General features: G+C 38.1%; 1 pseudogene; it reads left to right on the forward strand.

Moving 5' to 3' along the window:
* The first annotated feature begins 1,480 nt into the window (after positions 1 to 1,480).
* On the forward strand, positions 1,481 to 4,533 carry LOC148038134 (eukaryotic translation initiation factor 3 subunit B-like; annotated as a pseudogene).
* Positions 4,534 to 5,996: the final 1,463 nt, after the last annotated feature.

Genomic DNA, 5,996 nt, shown 5'->3' on the forward strand with positions numbered 1-5,996 from the left:
TAAGCTAGTTCTTGAAGAACTACTTACCTTCCACATAACATGGGCAAGTGCAATCAATGGTGTCTTGTACCATACACAAATGGGCATCAGCTTTCTGTGTGCTTGCACACCCATGCCTTTGCCTCATTAGTTAACTTGTCAAAAATAGTGGCATGGATAGCTTGCACCCTAGCATCCTTGCTTTGCAAACAAGGTTTGAATACGAGGTGTGGACAATCCCCTTTTGTGCCAGCCTGTGTACATACATTCTATATTAGGGTCTCATGCATATTTTATCATCCACGTGACCTTTAGTGCACAAAGGTAATCTAAGAATATGAGAATATAGTCAACTACATACATGTTTGTATGGGAAATAGCTGACAAAATCTCCCCCTCTACCACACTTGTCAATGACAATCAAGGTGCACATGCTGCCTCGCATTATCTGGAAAGGTTGTTGCAAACAATCAATCATATTAATGATGACATAAGCAACAAACACATTGCAAAATGTTAAGGTCCTATGGTTTAGGGCCACTCACATGTGCGTATCTCATTCATCCATGCTGTGAGCTGATGGCTACCATCCCAAATATAAAACATGTAATTTGACAAAAGTTGGTGCCATTGATTTCTACCTCTAAGTCCTCATGCTTCCTTAGCCAATGGGGTCCCACTCATTTCTAATCATATCATCAACCTCCTTGTGCTAGTACCTTGGAGTCTCTAATGATATTATGAATATACCCATCCCTCTAATGTACCCATGTTGAAAAATGTCTTTGAGAGTTGCTTGTACCTCAATGTGACTTGTCTAATTGTAGGCATGGAAACCAAACAGCATAATGGGATGAGTGGCAAAGGGATGGATGTTTGCATATCTGAATGAGACAATGAAGTAATTAATGTCCACATCAACATAAAGAAATAAACACTATAACCTAAATCATGCTGCCATCTCTTACAAGCACTCACCGTCAATGGTTCCAACTAGTCTTCTATGCATGCTTGCACAATATGTTTATCGCAAGAAGTGATTGTGAGAGCGGTCCTCGAGGACGTCACTGTGTACAAAAAAGTGTATCACATGAGTTCAAAAAAGGGGAATATAAAAATAGGTAAGCTTACATATATACATTCACATAAGGAAATATTTTAAGATGTATAAATTTATTCACAGAAGGGGTGTTATATATTTCATATACATGATTTTTACAGAAGGGTATTGTTTATTTACAAAACTGACCTAGATCATTTAACAAAAGGGTATGATATGCCTCAATAAGTAAACATTGTACTTTTGTTTTATAGGGTACTAACTCAAGCGAGGGGGATGGGGGGTGTGTGTGGGGTGGGAAGGGGATGGGTGGGAGGAAGATGGAGGAAGGGGAATCAATTCCACTTACCCAACCTCCACAAAATCAACTCCCTTTCAGCTAAAGAACCTTTAATTCATTCCTCCCCTAACATGAGTGATCTTATGTATTGAGAATTTGAAATGGAATATGAAAAAGATGACAAGGATGAGAAAGAAGAGGTAGACAACCTCTAAGCTATACCAGCTATTCATGCTACTACAACCATCAATGAACATGTTGCCTCTAGTTCTACTCTACCATAGGACATCCCTAAATATATCCATGATACACCACCTTCTATCCTTGGTCAATGGAGGAATTTCAATGAAATGATGTAAATTTTTCCCATGTGCATTGGCCTTGATGAAGAGACATTATCAGAAAGATCTAGGTTTCACAAGCATGCCATTGAAAATCCCCTTATGGGGAGGAGACTATGTGGCATCTAAATGACATTGAAAAGAATTGTTGTGAACTCGTTGATGACTATAGGGGCATCTATGGAGGCTATCTAGACTCTTTAGATGAAGAATCTGAGCTGGATGATATTGCTAATACTACTCCTCTCAATCATGAAGATGAAGATGACTCCTCACATGATATAATAATAATTATTATTATTATTATTATATAGATTTATATAATATCATTACACACACACAAAACCATTATTTTAGATATACATTTATATATAGACATCAACTTTATCTAATATCAATATATTTACATTTACACACACACACACACACACACACACACACACACACACACACACACACACACACACACACACACACACACACACACAATTTTAGATATACATTTATATATAGACATCAATTTATAAACATCATTATAATAGTAATATCTATACATCAATATTAAAGTTAATCTAATATTCATACATGTTCATGTACGTCCACCTTAAGTCCATCTTAATGACAGGTTTGTCGTGTATCAAATTTTATAGTGGTTGTTACCCTTCATTGAGGCAGTAGGGCCATGAAAGGTTTGAGCCTTGTGTTCCCCATACCTTCTTTTATACTCTCTGCAGGGTCTCTCAATCATAGGATTGTGCCTATGTGATACGAGACAAACAGAAGAAAGCACCCATTGCACATGGGAGTTCGCAGTTGTAGGCCTAAATACATTTGCAAGGAAGGCTTGAAATGACACATATCCTCCGTCCCAAAGCTTCTTTCTAATAATAATAATAATAATAGAAGATTAACAAGGCTCTCCGAGAACACTAGAGATTACTAATAAACATCATAGAAGTGGTCAAATATCCCAACCATTACCATTGCATAGGTCTGAACGGGCGTCGAGAAATTTGGTTTGCCCATGCATCGTGACTAAAGCTGCCTCACACATAATTTCGCTATTATGAAAATCTAGAGGGAAAAAAAAAGAACACAAAGAATATGTAAATCTAAAACCTGCTCGGAGAGCCAAGATTCAAACTCTTCTTCCTTAGAATTATGTATGTATAAGGATTGGGTTGGAGGGCCTATCGTCCCCCTCTCTGTGTTGTTCCTCTGAGCTCGTGGCTATGGCATAGCTTGCCGAGTCTTGCCGAGTTGCCATAGGCTCCCCATCGCCTCGCCCCTGACCTGCAGGAGGATGGCATCCAGCTTAAGATCGACTTTTCCCAAATCAACCTCGACGACATTATCTTACCCCCCGGTGAAGATTTCGGGATCAAGAGGTGCGCATGGCTGTTGTTTTATTGATGCCAAATGATTCCAAAAAAGTACGAGAACCTTGAGGATGTGGTTCGGAAGATTTTTGGTCAAATTGGAGTTATCAGAGAGCATGGCCTTTGGATGCCCAAGGATGAAGAAACTAAAAAGACTAAAGGCTATGCTTTTATAGAGTACACAATGCCTTAGGTCTAGCTGGACTCTCAGATGTGAATGCCAATTTGTGGATTGTTGTTTGATTTCTGTTTGTGTGGCATACATAGAAGTCCAGGTTTGGATCACACATTTGGTCTTTGAACTTATAATTTATACAATTTTCATGCTTTCAAGAGGCACAAATAGCTAGAGAACAAACTAATGGCTACAAATTGTATAAGTCCCATGTTTTTGCAATCAACATGTTTGATGAATTTGACAAGTATATGAAAGTGTGAGATGAATGGGCACCACCAGAAGTCAAACCTTATACTCCTAGGGTATGCATGTAGCTACTCTTGCAAGTGCATCTGTACCATTCTAGATTGGTCAGGTATGATCTCATCCTGATTTACATGTATTCAGGAAAATCTTTTAACTTGGCTGATGGATGAACAAGGTCAAGACCAGTTTGTCGTTCGGTTTGGATCAGAGACTGGAGTTTATTGGAAGGATACCAAATTAGGGAAACCCAACCCTATTTACCACTATTCTGTAAGTTGAATTTTTTGCAGTTTAGATAGTTGTAGCAAAAGAACATGTTGTATATTGACAACTAGCTTTTGCAAAAATTTTGGACAGAGAGCTTTGTGCAATGGTCTCCCTTTGGGTCTTACCTTGCCACAATTCATAGATAAGGTGCAGCTACATGGGGTGGTGCCTAGAACTTTAACCGAATAATGTGATACATTCATCCTCAAGTATGACTCATCTTCTTTGGTTTATGGTTTGTAAGTTGGGAATGTTGCTGAATATGAATGATGGCTCTTGTATCAATTCTGTGATCTGCTCTTTCAGGTTAGGTTGATTGACTTCTCTCCAAGAGAGAAATATATCGTGAGATATAGTAGTCATGAACCAAGCAACCCAAAGATACACATGTTATTGATGAATTTTATTAGTTCTTTGGAAAACTACCAGCACAAGTGTTTACTGATGTCTACATATGTTTATCTAGAGGGTGACACTTAATATTTATGATGTGAGGACTGGGAAAGTGCTTAGAGAATTTAAGGGGAGTGCAGATGATTTTGCAACCGGTGGAACAGGGGGTGTGGCAGGTGTCTCTTGGCTAGTATTCAGGTATAGTTATTCTCTATTTCTCTGTTATCATTTTAAGTTAACTGAGATTAATGGAGGCTTTCTTTCTGTTGCAGATGGGCGAGAGGCAGAGATGATAAGTATTTTTCTTGGATAGGCAAGAATGCAATCAATGTCTATGAGACTAAGACATGGGTCTTCTTGATAAGAAATCTTTGAGAGTAGACAATGTCGTGGACGTTAGTTGGTATTAAAATTGAATATTTAGCTGGAGCAGTTTCTTCTCCTAACCAAATTGTACAATTTGCTTACTCATGGCCTCTGTATTTGTGTATGTGTGTGTGTGTGTGTGTGTGTGGATAATTCAAGTATGTGTTTCCTCAGAGCAAAACAACCAGACACTGTTGAGTCTCTTTTTATTCCTTGTGCATGTCTTTCTTGATACTTATTTGTGCTATCTTGAAGGGCTTTGATGCAGTGTTCAATACTCTTCAAGAAAAGCTAGAAAAGTACATGAATTAGTGGAGGAGTATTGTCAAACTAATTGCTTCACATCTCCAATTAAATCTTCTAGTATTAAAAAGGTTTGCAACTAAATGGTAGGCTTGTTATCACTCTGCTTTCCCATTTTTTAAGCTACAATTAAACCTTGTGCATGGTTATGCTTTCTTATGCCAACGCGTATTGATACAATGTTTGATAAGGCAGGATGCTAGAATTTGCAAGCTTTTCTTTTCTCAATAGAATGCTTATTTGCTTAAGAAGGAGACACATCATCCAAAAATTGTATCAGAAGAGGAGCAACTAGATGCAAAACTTGAATCAGTTCATAGCGAGCTACACAATGTATGTCAATGTTTTGTATTCAAGGCTAGACATGCACCTTGCAAGTTTCACTATACGCATATGACTACACATGATTTCATTGTGCTTTGCTCAAACACTCTGGTTGGTATATGTGTGATAAGCTAGGAAAGAGTCACCAAGAATACGCAAGGAGCTGTGCAACTTGGAAAGATTTTTGGTTGTAAAGGAAAAACATGAAGATGCTCTGTAGGATGCTGTAGTACAGCTTAAAAATGAAGAGCATCATGACATGCTAGAAGGTACACATTTTTGACATTTCATTGTAAGCCATAGTTAAGTACATAAGGGTTGTGAACACATGGGATTTGTGAGGCTTTTGTCTTGGAGTACATAGAGCTTTGGATGCTAAGAATGAAGCTGATGATTAGAATAGCAAGCTTGGATCTATAAAAATGCCATAGCTAGTGGAAAACTCATTCTATGCTCATGTGTTTTCCCACATCACTAATGCCCGCACCCAAAAGAAGCCCATGGAAAAGTTTGAGATTGCAAATGCTTGCATTCCTAGTATAATTCCAAATCATTGAAAGTAGGTAAAGCCTGAAACTGAATTTAGTAATACCCACACCCAAAACAAGCCCATGGTAAAAGATAATTGTTGGTGATGTTCAACCTTGCTAATAGCATTTTGGCAAAGATGTGATTATGGATTCTTTGGCAATTCTTGTTTCAAAGGGGGATTTTGAGGATCATGAGGAGGTTCTTTAGGGATTATAGTGCCCTTTCTTTCATGTGGTGATCTCTTTTATTTGTCATCAAGCTACCATCCCCTATTGCTTGAATGCATATCCCATGGCCTTTGGTTGCTCTTTTTTGGTAGGTTATGATGCATTTAATATCATTGCTATTG

Source organism: Lygodium microphyllum, chromosome 3 (genome assembly GCF_053477565.2).
Source record: "Lygodium microphyllum isolate KBCC chromosome 3, Lygodium_microphyllum_v1.1.10, whole genome shotgun sequence".
Lineage (NCBI taxonomy): Eukaryota > Viridiplantae > Streptophyta > Polypodiopsida > Schizaeales > Lygodiaceae > Lygodium > Lygodium microphyllum.